This window comes from Macaca nemestrina, chromosome 14 (genome assembly GCF_043159975.1).
Source record: "Macaca nemestrina isolate mMacNem1 chromosome 14, mMacNem.hap1, whole genome shotgun sequence".
Lineage (NCBI taxonomy): Eukaryota > Metazoa > Chordata > Mammalia > Primates > Cercopithecidae > Macaca > Macaca nemestrina.
The window spans coordinates 60,952,907-60,974,664 of NC_092138.1; the positions used below are offsets into that span (position 1 = coordinate 60,952,907).

The following is a 21,758-nucleotide window of genomic DNA, read 5'->3' on the forward strand; positions in this document are numbered from 1 at the left end:
CCACATTGACATTCAGATTTTCAAACTAAAATGTTAATCTTTATCTTTCCATCATTCATTATCTCTTCTCTCAGCCAAACTCATAAAGACAAATGTAACATATGTTAGAAATGGAAATGATCATTTTTGCAATGCCTACAACATCCTGCAGCTCAAGTGAAATTATTTCCATTTTAGTTGTTTTTCTCACGTTGGTGTAAATCCTCCCAGGGTGGGGAGAGTGGAAAGCATATTACTTCAAATCTTCAAGATTTTCTTTAAACTAAGACAATTTGCACACACATTGTTTTATAAGTGGGAGCTGAACATTTTTACACATGGACATGAAGATGGGAACAATAAACACTGGGGTCTACTGGGGTTGGGGGAAGAAGGGGGAGGGTTGAGGGTTGAAAAACTATCTATTGGATATATACTCACTACCTGAGTGATGGAATCATTCATATCCCAAATCTCATTGTCACACAACATACTCATGTAACACACCTGTACCTGCAACCCCTGAACTATAAAAGTTGAAATACATTGGACTATAAACTTCACATTTTAATTATAAACCAATTCCAATTTATTTATTTCTCAATTTGCTGTTAGTATTTAACTGTGATGAATCAAAATATAAAATTTTACACTAAAAATTCTACAGCAAATATTAGTTGACTTAATCACTATATCCTTAAGTTCCCCCTTATCCAGACTTCTATTCCACTATCTCTGTTTCAATAATATCAAGATCCTCTAGATGTGTTTCTTCATTCCTGCCAGTATGAGACGTGTCACTTATGTTTAAGCAACATTTTCAATTTTGAATTAAGTAACTGTTTCTTACAATAGCAAGGAATGTACTACTCCTGGCTTTCAAATTATGTTGTAAAGCAATTCTAGTCATTGATCTGCAGGGTCAGGGATAGACATGGTGCCTTACCTTGTGAACCCTCAGTTTGTGAGCTCCCTAACTTAGGTGAGGTTCTTACAGATTCTCTAGGCCAGGGGTGGCTGACTTCATCCTGCCAAAAAGGAAGAAATTGCACTTTCTATCCTGTAAAGTCAGAGAGAATCTGGTGTTTAGAGATCTTTCAGTTTTTCTGCCAAAATGGCTATACTCTAGGTCATAAAATCCCATTCCTTCTCTCCCAGGGTGCTGAAATTGACCAGGAAGACCTGTAGAGACCATGCCTTCAGTCTCTTCTGAAGCTGTGCCCTGCAGTTACAGAAGAAAAGGTGTTCTTTGTACACTGCCACGGAGAGCCTTAAGAGTTGATTAATGTAAACTTATTTTCTCTTTTTCAAGGCTTCAAACACTGCTAACAAAATCCAGCTAACTCCATAGTCCTTACAAATACCATTGCCTGCTTTAAAATATATTAGGAGGATAGGCTGGGCACAGTGGCTCATGCCTGTAATCCCAGCATTTTAGGAGGTGGAGGTGAGGTCACTGGAGGTCAGGAGTTCAAGACCAGCCTGGCCAACATGGTGAAACCCTGTCTCTACTAAAAACAGAAAAATTAGCTGGGCGTGGTAGCAGGTGCCTATAATCCCAGCCACTCAGGATGCCGAAGCAGGAGAATTGCTTGAACCCAGGAGGGTTGCAGTGAGTGGAGATCATGCCACTGCACTCCATTCTGGGTGACAGAGCAAGATTGCATCTCAAAAAAATAATAAAATAAATAAAATATATTAGGAGGATAGCTTAGATGAAAAGTGATCTTACGTCAGGTGAGGGACAGGAGGCATAAAAGAGGAAAGGATAGTTTTAGTGGTGATAGGTATGTTTAGTATATTGACTATGGTAGTTGTATCATGAGTGTATACATAAATCCATACTCATTAAATGTAGACATTAAATATGCACATTTTTGTATATAAACTATGCTTCAATAAAGCTACAAAAATACCATTGCTCAATATTTCAGTGCCACCACTATTACAGAAGCCAGAGTTTCAGATTTCACTATGCAGGATTCCAATCCACCACAAATGATTCTTAACAATATTACAACTTTATAGAGACTTTTTATGCTGCCTTAGGTGAGGGGTTGTCACCTTCCCACTTTCCAGATACAGTCGTTATCAATGTGACCAATGAAGGTTCAGATCCCGAGTCCAATCCTGATGGTTTGCTTTCTATGACTTTTAACCACATTCTCTTAACCTGGGCTTCCCTAAAAAGGTGAGATTTAGACAAGTACTTGCAGGCAGACTGTTTATCTTGGGAACTGATCCCTAAGAATAAAAATCAATGGACACTAGAAGAGTAAGTTAAAGAGAGGAAAGCAAAATCAAGTTGTGTTATTGAATGGATTATGATCGTAGGAAAATGGGGCATGATTCCAATCAAGACACTCTTAAGAGCACTGGAAAATTCACCTGAAGTCTTAATCTGAGACAAAAAGAGGAGAATATTTTACCCACCAACATTTATATACCACTAATTAAGTCTTACCTTCAAAAATGTCAGGTTTGTGCATGTGTCAAAATCACTTGGTAGATTCCCACAATTATTACAACAGCAGAAACAGAATATTTCCAGTGCAAAAGAGAGATGAAAGTCCTACTGGAATGAGATGCTGTCAGGTTACACCTGCATATGGCTGATTCCTGCATCAATGGCTGGAGCTTAAAAATAATGGGAAGGTGACTTGAGTCTTGAGGCAGTTTACTAAAGGTATACATTTATACTCTGTAAATCCAATATGAGAGTCAGGGGCTGAATTAAGTGGCCTCCTAGCTTTAAACCACACTGACTATCCATCTTTATTTTTGGATTAATAATAGTTAGCTTGTTATTTCTGCTTCTTAAGCTCAATTAAAACAAACAAACAAAAACAAAAAATATCTTATATTCAGGTACTTCTTGCCCGTTATTTCTTTTTCTAGGTACTATGTCAGGTGCCAGAAGTCTGAGATGTATTTACTGCAAGCCTCTTCTATGGAGGATATTACAACTGAACTAGAAGAAAGGCATGTACACAAATTGAAATCATAATGCAGAAAGAGTACAGGGTTTGATACCATTTAAGCTTAAAGATTATCAAAATCTATATTTAGATTGTTTCACAGTGATTAAAAATTATGTGAGAATTTTAAAAATGAAAAATACTATTTTATAATGAACAAAATTGTAAATATTTGTAAAATATTTACAAAGTTGTAAAATATTGTCAGGGAGCAGAAGAAAGAAAACCTGTTTTCTTATACCAAGTGTCAAGTATTGCTCTGGATGGTTGTCATACATTGTAATATTTCATTCTTACATGAGAATATCAAACTATCAAAATAAGTATAATAGTATGCACCCTGTCTTCTAAGTGGGGAAACAGACCAATATCATTTGGTCAGGTTGTTAGAAGCCACACAATTATTATGTGGTACCTCATTATTTTTTACAGTGTATCATGTTTCCAACATACTAAACAATCTATTACTTTTCTATTTTTTGACTTTCTACTGTCAACTACTGGAAAGTACATTTATACACTATTATGGCTATTATTTTTGCTACTCCTACTATTACTTTATATTTGCTTCTATTGTTCTCCTACCGCTTCCACTGATCTTGTTATTGCTACTTTTACTACCACTATGAAAACTAGCACCGTCACAAAACAAGCAACTGCAGTTTTTCACTGAGCACTTAATGAATTTGTCATATCTAAATGTTTACATCCACCTCCTGTAATCCATCTGACACTTGTTCAAAATATATATTAATAAACATAAGTAAGACAAGTCAGGCTGAAATTCTGGTTGTGTTGCATATTTAACTATTTTTGCCTTTGTAAGCTATTACTTTATAATCATCCACAAAATTATGTGAAGAAAATCTCCTCATAAAATACATACAATTTCATCATTTAGAGATATATGTGTTAATATCCTTATGTATTTATTCATTTTCTTCTCAGTATGTGTATTAAGAAAATGGTATCTTGCTGTAAATATGTAAAGGCAATTCTTGTATTCGCGCTCCTTCCTTCCTTCCTTCCTCCCTCCCTCCCTCCCTCCCTCCTTCCTTCCCTCCTTCTCTCCCTCCCTCCTTTCTGATTTTCTGTCTTCCCCTCCCTCCCTCATTTCTTTCTTTTTCCTTTCTTTCTTTCCCTCTCTCTCTCTCTCTCTTCTTTCTCTCTCTTTCACAGAGTTTCGCTCTTAACATCCAGGTTGGAATGCAGGGGTGTGATCTCCGCTCACTGCAACCTCCCTCTCCTGGGTCCAAGCGATTCTCCTGCCTCAGCCTCCTGAGTAGCTGGAAATATAGACGTGTGCCACCATACCTGGCTAATTTTTTGTATTTTTAGTGGAGACAGGTTTCCATCATGTTGGCCAGAGTGGTCTTGAACTCCTGACTTCAGGTAATCCGCCTACCTCGACCGCCCAAAGTGTTGGAATTACAGGCGTGAGCCACCATGCCCAGCCAGCATATTTATTTATATGTTTGCCTAGAGTATCATTGTTTCCTATGTTGTAAAATTAATTAAAAATAACATACCTTAATTTATTTAACATGTCTTCAAATATTACAAAATTCAAATACGTTTCAGTTAGTTTAAATTTCTTTAACAATTTGTATTTTTGTTTATTACTGTAATATTATTTTCTAATTTTCACATTTTATTCTTAATATTGTAAAAATATTTTCATTGTTATGATATTGACCCTTATTTTTCTAATATCCTGGAGACATTTATTTTCATTTGTCTTCTTTTTCATTTTATTTGAATGTTTGCTGTTTTCTTTGTTCATGTCAGTTTTAATTGTTTTTATGATTTCTTACATAACTTTTATGGTTATAAATCCCTTGCCTTTCTATTTTTAATTAATGTTTATTTATATGTTGCTCTAGTTGTTAGAAGATTTTATTAGTAAAACATAATATTTGGAATCCTTGAGTTTATTATTTGGTGCATATTGTGAGAACAGAAAATAATATTTTATTATTGTTTTTCTAAATCATCACTTGGCCTAAGAATATTATTCTTTTTTGAATGAGTTAATGTTCTTTGCAGGGACATGGATGAAGCTGGAAACCATCATTCTCAGCAAACTATCACACAATCAGAAAACCAAACACTGCATGTTGTCACTCATAAGTGGGAGTTGAACAATGAGAACACATGGACACAGGGAGGGGAACATCGCACACCCGGGCCTGTCGGGGGATGGGGGGGGGTAGTGGAGGGATAACATTAGGAGAAATACCTAATGCAGGTTACGAGTTGATGGGTGCAGCAAACCACCATGGCACATGTATACCTATGTAACAAAACTGCACAGTCTGCACATGTACCCCAGAACTTAAAGTAAAATAAAACAAAAGAAAACAAACAAACCAAAAAAAGCTAAAAACAGAAAAAAAAGAATATTCCCTTTTCTATATGAAAAATCTCACCTTAATTCTATGATAATTATTCTTACATTAGTATATTCAGATCTACTTCCAAGATTTCAATTAGTCTGCCTATATAGGATAACAGATATTGGAGTAATTACTTAATATATTTTATTTAGTTTTAATATAATTATGTTATTCTCACTCACTCATTTTTTTCTCCCAAAATATTCATAGATATCAATATTTTAAATTATTTGAAAACTACTTCTAATGGATAGAGTCATCATCAATTTACTAGACTTCCTCTTCCAATTCACTGAGAACAGGGTTCTTATGAGGACAAACCACTAACTTTGTGACCCTGGGCAATTGATATAGCCTTTCTAATTCTTTTTTCATCTGCAAAAATAGGTAATACTTAGTATCTCTTTAATGGTGTTGATGTCAATACTTCATTAGATAAAACATGGACGTACTTTAAATAGTGCTTGAGATGACTTTGGAGCCAACTATTACATTTTCTATTATCATAATGATGACGAATATCCAGCTTTCACGTGCTAGCAAAGCCTATTACCTTTAAAACAACTTTCATTTCTGTCTCTTTTGCCAGCAAACATGCAATGACCAATTAAAGTTCTCTTAAATTCTATACTCTTTTCTCTGAGTCTCAAAACTGGCACTTCCTAACAAACTAAATGTAAACTTACTATTTTTTCCTACTAATCAGACATTCATTCTGCCCTTTATGATTACTCCCACTTATTTCCTTTTCTAATGGGGAAAGGCTGAAGCCTTTTTTCAGCATTCACCAAATCCTATCCAGGTTTAATGGATTTCCACAACCAGACTTCCATTTTTACATTAGCCTTTTGTTCAGATTCACTACATTTCTTACTTAGGATCACTGCAGACAACACAGTGATTCCATACATATTGTTTACAATTTGTCACTGAAATATGTCCATTGTTCTTGTAAACTCATTACCTATTTGGGAGGAAGTAAAACAATGTTCATCTTTTCTTAATATTGCTTATCATGGTAGACAGAAACAAATTCCTATCTATGGAAGACAGAGAAACTACTCTAGCTCTGACAGATGAGTTGCACAACTTTTAAGATGAGATAACTATTCTTAATATGCTCCCTTGCTGTCTCATAATTTCTAGTGACTGCCATAGGAAAGTAAATATTTTAATTGAAAAAAAAATTCTTCAAAGATTGTAGTTTCCATTGGAAAGCAAAGATACAGAGAGCAAATAGTAAAATTAAAGGATTTCATAATAGCTGGTGTTCTTTAATTTAAATGAGAATTCTCCAAATTGATTCGTGTTGGATAGACTACATTCTACACAATGTACCTAAACATTATCTGTAGTTTTTTTTTTTTTTTTTTTTTTTTTTTTTTTTTTTTTTTTTTTTGAGACGGAGTCTCGCTCTGTCGCCCAGGCTGGAGTGCAGTGGCCGCATCTCAGCTCACTGCAAGCTCCGCCTCCCGGGTCTACGCCATTCTCCTGCCTCAGCCTCCCGAGTAGCTGGGACTACAGGCGCCCGCCACCTCACCCGGCTAGTTTTTTGTATTTTTTAGTAGAGACGGGGTTTCACCGTATTAGCCAGGCTGGTCTCGATCTCCTGACCTTGTGATCCGCCTGTCTCGGCCTCCCAAAGTGCTGGGATTACAGGCTTGAGCCACCGCGCCCGGCCACATTATCTGTAGTTTTAAAGAGGTTTCTGGCACATAAAAGCATTCCACTGAGGCAGTGAAGCAATTAAAGGAATAACTCAAAGGCAGATCCAAAAGAATACAGAGAATAAGAGCACCACATTAAATATCTTTTTTTTACATTAATGGTTTGATACTAGTATTTTAAGTAAAAGAAAAATAGCTATTCAGTCAACAGAAACAACATCTACATTCCTTTTTTTATGTTCTCCATTAATAATGTCATGTTTAATCATTACTTTCCTTGACCACAGGTGTGAAATTACTGGAATGTTATTGTGTTTACAAATTATAAAGAGAGTTATATCTGCAAGTACTATTTTATTAGACAAAGAATTTTTTAAAAAGTATCCAGTGAAGGTCACTATTTACACAGATGTATTCATTTGCAAGAACACACATAACAAATCTGTTCCATTGTGTATTAACAAAGTAATTTCATGGTTGAATGAATCTATGTAATTAGCTATCATGTTTTAGCATAATAGTGCCCTTATACTTAGTGGTGAGTCATATTTAAATGGAGAATTCTGATATGTAGCCTACAAATAACACAATAGCAAGTGTTTCTTAATAATAGTAAGATGTGTGTATACCACATTGTGGTTTACAAGGCACTTTCACATGTATTATCTAACTTCACAATGTTCAGAAAATAATATATTTAGGGTGGGAGTTCTATTGCTAATAAACATATGAAGAAAATAAATAGGAATATGAAAGACATCTTTCCTCAAAGTCGCTATTTCAGAATTAGAACTAGAACATACTTATCCTGATTTCTAATTCTTAAAAGTATGGTACTTTTCTTACCAAGTATTTTTTTTCTTTGTTATGCCCTAGATTTTATTAACTGCAATACATAATAAATCCAATAGTACTCTGACTTGTTTTCTGTGTTGGGAATAAAGTGAAACTCCCTTCCCACCATTGCACATCCTTATTTAGAATTCTAATCTGTCCACTGTTTTAAATCCTATCCAAAAGTTTTGGATTACATTGACTCCATTCAACAACAGTGTCTAGTTTTGATAAATATTATTGATATTGTTGGTTGTTTATATTATGTTGGGATTTAAATCTTACATATCCAAATGTGGCTCCCTGCTTTGCCTCTAAAAGTCTAGTAAATATGACAAGAGTAATAACTCTTGCCATATTTGCTGTTGTAGTGTTAATTTGTCTGCTGTGTTTATAAAAGCTCTTCTTTCTGCAATGATAATGATATATTATACAATAAGAATTTTTCTACTTGTCACATAAACCTGAAATAAGTTGTTAAAATTCAGTCTTAAATTGAAAGTATTAACTCATTTAGAAGATTTTATTGTAAAAATGGCAACACCATTGCCATTTTAGGCATTATCTCATCCTTGTCAATAAAAATAACGTTTAGGTATAAAAGTTAAATTACATTCATTACATTCATAATAATGGTACAACTTTGTACTACAAACTTTAGCAGGTTTATGTTTGTTACTAAGCAACAATAAGTAGGTAAGACTAATACTTTTCAATAAATAAGTGGTCAAATACAAGGTATAAGGCATGTTAAGGGACAGATTACTTGTCCAAAAGAGGGCCAGGTGATTTTTGTTGTTTTGTTGTTTAGATTTATTTGGTTATTGATGTTATGCCTATTAATCTGTTTGATTAATTTTAAGCAATGTATCTTTGAAATTACATATGGTAAATGTACTGACTATGAAAAGCCTGATAATTTTTAATATTTAAGAGTTATTTACTTATGTACGCTTACACAGAGAACATGCTAACCAATTTTTAAATAGTATATGCAATTGCATTATATCCATCATTTAAATTATCTCTAAAAACAAATTAGAATCCATCTTGAAAGACATTAAACTAGACATGATCATATGATCATTATATGGTGGGCTCAAACAACATGAAAAATTAACTCCTTTTCCACTAAATACAATAGATTCATTAAAAAATGATGTTTTAATAAATTACCTTTGGAAACGTTTCAGATAAACAAAAATTGGCTTTATTTATTTTATGTTCATATATTGCCTGCTATAATCATCACTAATGTGTAAAAGAGAATTGATCCATATATGTGAAAACATCTACACATAATGCAAGGAGTAATTCTAGTATTAATAATGATAAAAATAATGGCAATCAAGATTCAAATTCAACTCTCCTGATGTGTTTTATACTAATTAGCCTGTCCCTCTTATAAATCTTCCTTATTAAAATATCTTAAAACACACAATATTAATTGCTTTTTGAAATGCGCTTTTGATGTATAGAGGGAAACAATATGGAAGAAGTATATAATTTTATAGTGTCTCACCTGAAAAATGTATATCTTTTCATACCACTACCGCTGTATTAGTCCGTTTTCATGCTGCTGATAAAGACATACCTGAGAGTGGGCAGTTTACAAAACAAAGAGGTTTAATTGGGCTTACAGTTCCAAGTGGCTGGGGAAGCCTCACAATCATGGTGGAAGGCAAAGAGGAGCAAATCACATATTACATGAACCGCAGCATGCAAAGAGAGCTTGTGCAGGAAAACGCCCCCTTATAATAACCATCAGATCTCGTGAGACTTACTCACTATCACGAGAACAGCACAGAAAAGATCTGCCTCTATAATTCAATTATGTCCCACCATGTCCATCCCACAACACATGGGTATTCAAGATGAGATTTGCGTGGGGACACAGCCAAACCATATCAACCCCTTTCAGTCCTTTATTCTTCAACTTTCCCTGGAGAAGTTTGGCATTTTGTTTTCTATTTCAAAGCAAATGCTAAAGCAGCCTCCCTCTACTAGCCTTCTTCCTTTGAACTTGTTAAAAATCCATGATCTCTTTCGTTATTACGTATCATTTTTCACACTATCCAGCAATCTCCAAGCCACTCTAACATTGACCCACAAAGATTTTAGCACATGACTCAAAGTTCTTTTTTCTCTGAACAATATTAGAAAATGTATATTCTGAGTAGATTTTCTCATTCACATAACCTCTGTTTTAGTGACCTATTCCACTTTTAATGCCTTTGCGACCTTTATGTCCATAGAAGATCAGCAAATAACTCCCATAGTACCCTCTTTAAAGTTCCCAGTTTCAGGAGGCAACGTGACTTTTGGAAGATGGATTTTGAAGGTAGAAGGTCTGATTTTCATCACTAGTCTTACATGAGTTAGTTTAAATTAATTGGTTATTGACAATGTATGTAAGGATACATGGGGCTTTCACATTTTCCTATAAAATGGAGATAGAGCTAACATCCAGAGATGATGGAAGAAGTGAGTCAGTGCACACATGAAGTATCAGATGAAGTAGATCATGATCAATCCTTGACTCAAAAAAGGTTTCCAAAATATGGAGACAAATTCAATATTTTTTTCTTATGCTATTTTCTAATTCTGGGAAGTAATTCTTCTTCTTGTCTTTCTCTTGGAACTGAAATCCTACTCAGGGATATCTTGTCTATGAAAATTCTTTCCTGTTCCTCTGAGCCATAAACAATGGTTTCACTTCAGTACTTAACACTGCATTGTATTTACTTCACTTTATGCTACTGTATTAAGAATCTTAAAATCAGAGGTTATGTCTCATTTACTTATAAATCTCCCATACGAATTTGTCATTTCTCACTTAAATTATAGGTGCCCAAAGAGTGAGCCTTTCTTAAATAAATACATTAATGATGGATTTGGCAAAGCTTTCCTAGTTGTTTGGAAAGAGAAGGGCTGGAAAATAGCATCAGTTAAAAAACATATACCTAATTGAAAATATACTGTGTCCCCATGAATGCTATTTTTATTATCTTGCCTGCCTACTGTTTACCCAGATTATATTTAGAGTTCAATGCTCCCAGAATCAAATAATTTGGAGAACCAGCTCATGTGGGAAAACAAAACAATACAAAAGGAAAGAACTTCCTCTACCTTATGTTTAGATAGACACATAATCTAGTTTCTCCAAAGCCAAGAAAGAATTATTTTATTTACTGAACCCAAAGTGCATAGTTGGGAATGTAAAATTCACACCTTTGGTCTTAGATTTCCGTTCTTTCATTTTCATGTTAAAAGTTGGAGTATGAGAGAGGATTTTCATCAACCTTCAAGCCAGTAACACTTGTTAAATGAGTCTTGGATGCAGATGTTAAGAATAGGCTTTGGCATATAAACTGAGAAAAAAAATCAGAAGTAATTCTATTCAGTTATACAGTCACTAGGTACATCTCTTTTCCTATTATACAGAGATATTTAAATTTATTTTTTCTCTCATATAGTGCTGGATCGCTTCCACATCGAGTTATTATAAGAAATAAACAATTACAATTTGTATAAATTTATTGCTTTGTACATCAAATGTGAATGTGCAATTTAATGAAGCTTTCAGATTGTCTGGATCTTGTCTTATATTTTAATTTTATTTAGCAATAGTGATTTGTCAGACAATTAGGCGGAACAGGGACAATGGAGAGCTGTAGTAGTTAAAGTATGGCTTGGAATTAAACTACAATAAATAGATAAATAGATAAATAAATAAATAAGAAAAAGCTTTTACCATGTTAGTGGATGTTTTCCTTGGTACGAATTGATATATTATTTAAAGAAAATCTATTTTCACATTTGTTATCTGTCTTCTAAAAACCTCACAAAATATTTTACCAGTATAATTTCTCTCTTAGGATATTCATAACTCTAATTATTGTCCATTTTAGGTTCAAAATTTTGAAATGGTGAAAAACATGATACATGATGAGAAGCATTTCTGACAAGAGAAGGTGTGCTGGCTGGCTTCAAAGACACTTCATCTTAGCGAGTATGATTATCTTGGTTTTCTAAAAGGTGTATCATGTCACAACACCAAAGGACAATGAGAATTTGGGGATAAACTTATTACAATTAAATTAACTGATTGCAATTAATTGTTTGTCATTCATAAGAAAAGAACCCTGAGTCTTTTCAGTTGCAGGGATGCTTACATTCCCATGAAGTGAGTTCCTTTCTTGGTGTGAATGAATTTGGAAAAACAATTAATGATGATGACATTGCGTGGTATATTGTAATAAGAGAATAATAGGTAGACAGATATCAAGTGACACTTAATTCAGAACATGAGGAAGTTGACATGATATCTGGATTCATTATAAAGGATTTATGGAGATCTTTGTCTTTTTTTCCAACCAACAAAATTTCTATGCTCATTAATTATGCATTCTTTTTCAGTTAATAACTACCTATTATAAAAGCAAGGTGTTTCTACATAATAATTCCTGATATGTAAATAGTTGATCAAATTCACTTATAAAGGATAGGCTTTATTTATATATTTTCAAGTTATTACAGAATATCTCACATTCTTTCTAACTTGTGCATATCTATATAACTGGTTTTGAATCTATATAACTGGTCTAACACTAAATACATAATCATAAATATTTGTTTTTACATCACTATAATAGCTTTGATATTATCATCATTGTGTTGAAATGACGTGAAATAAAGCAGCATTTAAAGTAACTAAACAACACATTTCAGGGTTTTTTTTCTAATTTAGGATATATGCATATAATAAATTACATATATATATTCTACACAGGATAAATAATGACTCATTGTTAATATTCATTAGAACAAAGACTGGATCTGAAATTACAACCCATGATATTAACTATTTTATTTACAACAAAACTTTATTTTCCATACCAGGAAATTTTCCTTACACTAGATTTTTTACTTGCTATATCTATCTGCCATCCCTTACTGTTTTTCTAAGAATAACAATTTGCTTTTTCAGAAAAGGAATAGATTATGTCTTTCCATTATTCAGGACTGCAGTAGATTTTCCTTTGTGGATATCTGACCAAAAGTCATGTTTATGTTAATAGTTAATTTATTCTCTATATAAATTTTAAATGTGAGAACTTAGTAACTGGTAGAAATTCAGTTATACAATTTAATTACCATGATCGTAGGCAAGTTATTACTATGTTTCACCATTTCTGCATTTGTATAATGATTCAGTAAGTTAAGCTGTGATGACGATTATTACATAAAAACAGGTTCTCCACACCCACATTTATAAACATATGCATACATAACAGTCACAAATACCTTATCAAGTATTGCTCATTGAGATGTAGAAATAGTATGTCTTCTTTAAAGGTATAAAAAAATTTTTTTTTTTTTGAGACGGAGTCTTGCTCTGTCACCCAGGCTGGGGTGCAGTGGCAGGATCTCTGCTCACCGCGAGTTCCACCTCCCAGGTTCAAGTCATTCTCGTGCCTCCACCTCTGGAGTAGCTGGGATTACAGGTGCGTGCCACCGTGCCCTGCTAATTTTGTTATTTTTAGTAGAGACCGAGTTTGGCCATGTTGACCAGACTGGTCTCTAACTCCTGACATCCGCCTACTTTGACCTTCCAAAGTGCTGGGGTGAGCCACTGCTCCTGGCCACATCTTTTGATTATAATAACTCTCCATAAAGAAAGATAGCATAAGAACAAAATGCCATTATGTTACTAGGCAAAATAAGAGAGTTCTCATCAGCTAGTTTTATTTTAATTGAAAATTTACTTGGCCCATCAATTGACCTTGAGTACTTTAAGAAGGCAAAAATTAAAGGTACAGAAAGATATGTGCATGTAATTATTCATTGCATCCTTGTTTATAACATTAAAAATCGAGAAACAGGCACTATTTTCCATAGGAGCTTGTTAAATGAGTTATGGTATAATCATCATTTAATGTTGTAGTTATTAAAAATGCTTGATAAAAAAATGACATGTTTGTGAATAAAAATATCCAGATACACACAACTGCATATTTACATATGACATGTTGGCCTACATAGTTACTAAGAGGATCAGAATCAACATATAACCATAATTCCTGTTAGTAATTAATTGATATTATATAATCTAATGTTTAAGAGTTTCTTAATAACTAAAGATATTTTGAGCTAAATGATTGAAATGCAGATCTTTCACTCTGTTATAATGTTTACATTTTATCTTGATTGCATTTAGTTCTTTCTATTAACGACTTGCAAGCATTTTATTATCAGAACACACATGAAATACGAAGTAAATATCTAAACACTGGACCCGCATGATTGAATTCCCTTGCTTTTCTCCTTGATCAAAACCAGGTCCAAAGATTTTTTTCTAAACTGAAACAAAACAAAACAAAACAACAACATAAAACTACTTTCTTAAAGGAATTGTATATGATAATGTTTTTAAGATATCCGTGTACAAGATAATAGAATGAAAAAGTCACAAGTTACAATAATTAAGTGAGGGGACAGAATAAGGCAGGCTAAGTGCTTGGTATCTAGTCTTATTTGATATTTAGAATATATAATGTCAAATACAAAATAACAACTTCAGAAAACATCTCCACTGTGCTTCTACACTTATCAGCAATAACATTCAGATGACCCTATCTTAGTTATAACCTTGTTAATCTTATATTTAAGCAAGGAAGACAGATAGCTAAACCAGTAATAAAAACAGAGTGATGGGTGTGCAGTGTGCCACGGGAGAATATCACAGGAATACAGTCTAATCCTTAAGAAAACATTAGCGAAACAAAATAAATTGCTGACTAACGGGAGCAACTTTTAACTACAAGGAAGATAGATCTAAGAATATTAAAATGATACAAGAAAACATTTTTAATGCAAATCATCAATAAAACCAGTAAAAAGTAAAACTTAATAGATGCATTAAAAGCTTCCAATGTCATTTTACATGCATATTTTGTAAAAGAATTAGAAAGCCAGAAACATAAAGATATATTTTCTCAATATATGAGGAAGAGAAGATGTCAGGGCAAGTATCATTTCAGTTTACAAAGAAACTACTTAGGGAAAAAGCATACTATATATGTAATTTCTAATATATATAGTTTAGCTCAGAATCCCTAAAAAAGGTAAGATATAGCAATGGGGATGAAAAGGAGGGAATGTTCATTGAGAGAAAATGCTATATATTTAATTATTTCATTAATTGATATTATAATAATATATAATAGAAAATAATACTTCAAAGGTGGAAAACACCTAATTGGGTAATATTTTGCTAATAGACAACAGTGCAGATTCATTTCTGAACTTTGATGTGGAGGAAGATTTGGAGATGAAATGGAAGCATTCTGTCAGAGGTCATAACTGTCAAAGTCAAATTGGATAGATTCACATAGGGTTTGGTTAGAGAAGAAGATTAATTTACCTACATCAGCGAATACATGTTAGGCTGCAGTAAAAATGGGATTGGAAATATAAGGTGTGTGAATTTTAGTAGAAATTTGAAAGTCAGAGTTTAAGCTTAATTGTGTAGACAATATCATAGCACCACAGTATATAATGCTGAATGGGATTTCAGATATTCACTCCAGTTTTGTGAATGTTTTTAAAAATTATACTTTAAGTTCTGGGATACATGTGCAGAATGTGCAGGTTTGTTACACAGGTATATGCGTGCCATGGTGGTTTGCTGTACCCATCAACCAGTCATCTACGTTAGCTATTTCTCCTAATGCTATTGAGAAAACTGATGCTCTTAAAACTTTAAATGACTTGATTGTAATGATGCTATCAAGACCTGAATTCAAATCATATTCTCTTTAACAAGAAACAGTGTTGAGGAGAGTGAGTTAAACAGTGGGTTCCTGTAATAATAATTCATTTTAGAAACAGTAATCTCTGAATTATATTGAGAAAATATTTGCATAATTGAACAGAAGTAAGAATATTAAATAAAAACATCAAAGAGCACTTCTGAAGAAACGTGTAAACATAGAAAATGAAAATATCATTTGGAAATGAGAATGAGGTGTGAGTACTAAAGAATTTTCAAAGGAAGATGTGACAGAATTTAGTGAACATAAAATCGAAAAGTGAAGAATAAGCCATCAATTCTAGATTTCTGAGCTAGAAGACTTTGGGGCAATGAGGCATTATTCAAAGCTAAACTGTTGAGAAAATATGCCATATTTAGTGAAAACAAACCTACAGACTAGTTATTATCAGGGAATAATACCATAAATTTAAGTTAACCCTTCAGAGATGTATGTGGAATCAAAATAATTTTATTTTGTACTATTTCTGTAAACATTAATTTTTTTTTGTCTAAATAGGAATTAATTTCCCCCAATTTTTTTAATTTTTCATTTTTTTATTATACTTTATATTCTAGGGTACATGTACACAACGTGCAGGTTTGTTACATATGTATACATGCATCATGTTGATGTGCTACACCCATTAACTCATCATTTACATTAGGTATATCTCCTAATGCAATCTCTCTCCCTTCCCCCCACCCCACGACAGGTCCCAATGTGTGATGTTCCCCTTCCTGTGTCCAAGTGTTCTCATCGTTCAATTCCCATCTATGAGTGAGAACATGCAGTGTTGGGTTTTCTGTTCTTGCGATAGTTTGCTGAGAATGATGGTTTCCAGCTGCATCCATGTCCCTACAAAAGACATCAACTCATCCTTTTTTAAGGCTGCATAGTATTCCATGGTGTATATGTGCCACATTTGCTTAATCCAGTCTATCATTGATGGACATTGGGTTGGTTCCAAGTCTTTGCTATTGTGAATAGCGCCACAATAAACATACGTGTGCATGTGTCTTTATAGCAGCACGATTTATAATACTTTGGGTATATCCCCAGTAATGGGATGGCTGGGTCAAATGGTATTTCTAGTTCTAGATCCTTGAGGAATTGCTACACTGTCTTCCACATGGTTGAACCAGTTTACAGTCCCACCAACAGTGTAAAAGTGTTCCTATTTCTCCACATCCTTCCAGCACCTGTTGTTTTCTGACTTTTTAATGATAGCCATTCTAACAGGTGTGAGATGGTATCTCATTGTGGTTTTGGTTTGCATTTCTCTGATGGCCAGTGATGATGAGCATTTTTTCATGTGTCTGTTGGCTGCATAAATGTCTTCTTTTGAGAAGTGTCTGTTCATGTCCTTTGCCCACTTTTTGATGGGGATGTTTTTTTCTTGGGAATTTGTTTGAGTTCTTTGTAGGTTCTGGTTATTAGCCCTTTGTCAGATGAGTAGATTGCAAAAATTTTCTCCCATTCTGTAGGTTGCCTGTTCACTCTGATGGTAGTTTCTTTTGCTGTGCATAGCTGTTTAGTTTGATTAGATCCCATTTGTCAAGTTTGGCTTTTGTTGCCATTGCTTTTGGTGTTTTAGACATGAAGTCCTTGCCCATGCTGAAGTCCTTGCCCATGCCTATGTCCTGAATGGTATTGCCTAGGTTTTCTTCTACGTTTTTATGGTTTTAGGTCTAACATTTAAATCTCTAATCCATCTTGAATTAATTTTTGTATAAGGTGTAAGGAAGGGATCCAGTTTCAGCTTTCTACTTACGGCTAGCCAGCTTTCCCAGCACCATTTATTAAATAGGGAATCCTTTCCCCATTTCTTGTTTTTGTCAGATTTGTCAAAGATCAGATGGTTGTAGATGTGTGGCATTATTTCTGAGGGCTCTGTTCTGTTCCATCGGTCTACATCTCTGTTTTGGTACCAGTAGCATGCTGTTTTGGTTACTGTAGCCTCGTAGTGTAGTTTGGAGCCAGGCAGTGTGATGCTTCCAGCTTTGTTCTTTTGGCTTAGTACTCTCTTGGCAACACGGGCTCTTTTTTGGTTCCATATGAACTTTAAAGTAGTTTTTTCCAATTGATTCTATAAATCACCTTGGGCAGTATGGCCATTTTCACGATATTGATTCTTCCTATCCATGAGCATGGAATGTTCTTCCATTTGTTTGTGCCCTCTTTTATTTCATTGAGCAGTGGTTTGTAGTTCTCCTTGAAGAAGTCCTTCACATCCCTTGTAAGTTGGATTCCTAGGTATTTTATTCTCTTTGAAGCAATTTTGAATGGGAGTTCACTCATGATTTGGCTCTGTTTGTCTGGTATTGCTGTATAAGAATGCTTGTGATTTTTGCACATTGATTTTGTGTCCTGAGACGTTGCTGAAGTTGCTTATCAGCTTAAGGAGATTTTGGGCTGAGATGATGGGGTTTTCTAAATATACAATCATGTCATCTGCAAACAGGGACAATTTGACTTCCTCTTTTCATAACTGAATACCCTTGATTTCTTTCTCTTGCCTGACTGCCCTGGCCAGAACTTCCAACACTATGTTGAATAGGAGTGGTTAGAGAGGGCATCCCTGTCTTGTGCCAGTTTTCAAGGGGAATTCTTCCAGTTTTCACCCATTCAGTATGATATTGGCTGTGGGTTTGTCATAAATAGCTCTTATTATTTTGAGATACATTCCATCAATACTGGATTTATTGAGAGTTTTTAGCATGAAGGGCTGTTGAATTTTGTCAAAGGCCTTTCCTGCATCTATTGAGATAATCATGTGGTTTTTGTCTTTGGTTCTGTTAATATGCTGGATTATGTTTATTGATTTGCATATATCGAACCAGCCTTGCATCCCAGGGATGAAGCCCACTTGATCATGGTGGGTAAGCTTTTTGATGTGCTGCTGGATTCGGTTTGCCAGTATTTTATTGAGGATTTTTGCATCGATGTTCATCAGGGATATTGGTCTAAAATTCTCTTTTTTTGTTGTGTCTCTGCCAGCCTTTGGTATCAGGATGATGTTGGCCTCATAAAATGAGTAAGGGAGGATTCCCTCTTTTTCTATTGATTGGAATAGTTTCAGAAGGAATGGTACCAGCTCCTCCTTGTACCTCTGGTAGAATTCTGCAATGAATCCATCTGGTCCTGGACTTTTTTTGGTTGGTAGGCTATTAATTATTGCCTCAATTTCAGAGCCTGCTATTGGTCTATTCAGGGATTCAACTTCTTCCTGGTTTAGTCTTGGGAGAGAGTGTGTGTCCAGGAATTTATCCATTTCTTCTAGGATTCCCCAAAATTTTGAATCATGCACATATAAGAAAGAGAATCCTGAGCTTCTAGGAATACATTTTGGAACATTCAGTTTGTTTATTTGTTCCCTGCAATTAGAAACCTTCCAATGAAAAAAGATGAAATGGCAATTACTATTAATGCCTTCGCGTCTTCACTCCAAAATCCGGACCAAATACCAAACAAATTATGATTTTTTTTCAGAAGATATAATATTCTCTCTCTCTCTTCTTGCTTGCTCCCCCACCTCTCTCCTCTCTACTTTCCCTCCTTCATCTTATCCTCTCTTGTACATGCACACTGGTAGCAGAAGTTTGGTACACAAAGTAAATGTATTAGTCTGGAAATAAATATGTGGTTGACATGCTGCAATTAAGTAGTTTACAAAATATAACTTACTAAATTCAAATTTGCAATGTATTCAGGTTTTTCACCTTTATTTTCCTCTTCATCAACTCTTAATTAATTCTTGTTCTTCTAAATGCCCAAGACATAAAATTACCTATTTTCTTTCATCTACCTTCATCTCTGTGGAAATCTAGTGCTCTTATTCTGGTTTCTTTAGGTCTTGCCTTTATGTTCAGGATGAACTTCATGCAAAATAGCCTGTGACACTGCATGATGCCACTCTAATTTCTCTTTTGTCACAGGTTTCTCCTTTTTCTAGCTATGTTATATGCGTTACCATTTCCCCTACAATTTTTCTAACTGATTTTTTTTATATTTCTTCTTTCTCAGGTAAAGATTGATTTAATTAAGAGTAATTGTGGTATCTTCTTTGATAGCAGAGTAATGTTATATGCATGTGCGCGTCTATGAAAAGTACAGGCACTCGAATCATGATGTATAATTTAAAAGTTATACAATAAAAATCAGATGGAGAAAGGAAGCAAAAACCACAATGAATAATCTACCTATTATTTCACCAATCTTTAAGTAAAATACCTCAAGGAAATTTTCAAGTCATTTAAAAATGTGTGGAATATGTGAATATATTCTGCAAAATGACCAAAGCCTATCCATATTTGTTTAAATTTGCATTTACTTCTCTATTTTACTTACTTTGAAATCTTCTATTGATTATTTATTTTTACTCTGAAAAATAGTTAATCATATAAAGTCATCATTCAAAAATACAGTGTAAAATAGAATGTATATTAGCTTTTACAGTAACATAAAAGGTGTCCATAAAGGAATTATAAATTGCATCACAAAAAGCATCAGAATAATTTTTAACGTAAGTGGAATGAGACTCACTTCTCTATCAGAAAACTAGAGCAAAGCAGTATTTTGATATGTAAAATAATTACTTTCTGTTTGGGAGGTAAAATATAGTTTTTATCAAGTATAAATTGATCCACAAAACACTAATATTCTAGAATAGCCATACATTTTCAATTTTTATTATTTTATTTGAAAGAATAAGTGTTTTTAATAAGTAATGTTCAAAATAAACATTAATCCTTACTGAAAATCATATGCAAAAATTACCTGAAATGGATCATAGACCCAGATTTAAAACCCAAAATTATAACATGTATAGAAGAAAATATAGGAGAAAAATCTTTGTTACCTTTGAGTAGGCAAGGATTCTTAGATAGAACACAAAATGCATAAACTATATTTTAATAAACTAATAAACTGTACTTTTGATCAGTATATGGCAGTATATATCTTATCTAAATTATCAGTGAAATTGAACAACATGAGACAAAGGGAAAAAAACTCCTCTTTTGTTTGATAATATTGCTCATTTATCCAATTGTTTTTGGATTATAGAGTTCAAGCCAAAGGATTATAAATCATGCTGCTATAAAGACACATGCACACGTATGTTTATTGTGGCACTATTCACAATAGCAAAGACTTGGAATCAACCCAAATGTCTATCAGTGACAGACTGGATTAAGAAAATGTGGCACATATACACCATGGAATACTATGCAGCCATAAAAAAGGATGACTTTGTGTCCTTTGTAGGGACATGGATGCAGCTGGAAACCATCATTCTTAGCAAACTATCACAAGAACAGAAAACCAAACATCGCATGTTCTCACTTATAGGTGGGAACTGAACAATGAGATCACCTGGACTCGGGAAGGGGAACATCACACACTGGGGCCTATCATGGGGAGTGGGGAGGGGGGAGGGATTGCATTGGGAGTTATACCTGATATAAATGACGAGTTGATGGGTGCTGATGAGTTGATGGGTGTAGCACACCAACATGGCACAAGTATACATATGTAACAAACCTGCACGTTATGCACATGTACCCTAGAACTTAAAGTGTAATAATAATAAAAAATAAATTTTAAAAAGATGCATACTTCTATATCATTTACAACATTGTTTTTAGCCTCCCACCCAAAGATAAAATAAGACATTGATGGAGGGACTTTGCTAAAAATAGAAGTCTTAACTTTTTGTATGTTAATCCTACTAGAAATAATATAATCTTACGTATAATGGCAAAGATTGTGGAGGCATACTAAGGTTTTTATTACTGCTCCTTCTGATTCCAAGATAGGGCTGATGACCCATTCTATCTAATAGACTAAGAACAGGGATGTCGTATGTCTATCATGTATCAAAACATTGAAGAATTAGCATGATGCCTTCAGAGTGTCTTCCCTTGATATAGCAACTAGGAGGCTGAATGATCCAGCTGGTGCAGTTATTAGACATTGGAGTTTCCATCAGCCTGGATCCCTGAGTGACAGTGTGGACATAGACCACCAAGAAAATGTAGCATGAATGAGAGATAAACTTTTGTTTTGTTAAGCCACTCATATTTGGGA

The 21,758-nt window shown here is 34.0% G+C and overlaps 1 pseudogene; it reads left to right on the forward strand.

Annotated features, from left to right (window-relative positions):
* Positions 1-11,972, forward strand: part of LOC105485632 (ADP/ATP translocase 3-like) — a 64,928-nt pseudogene extending 52,956 nt beyond the window's left edge.
* Positions 11,973-21,758: the final 9,786 nt, after the last annotated feature.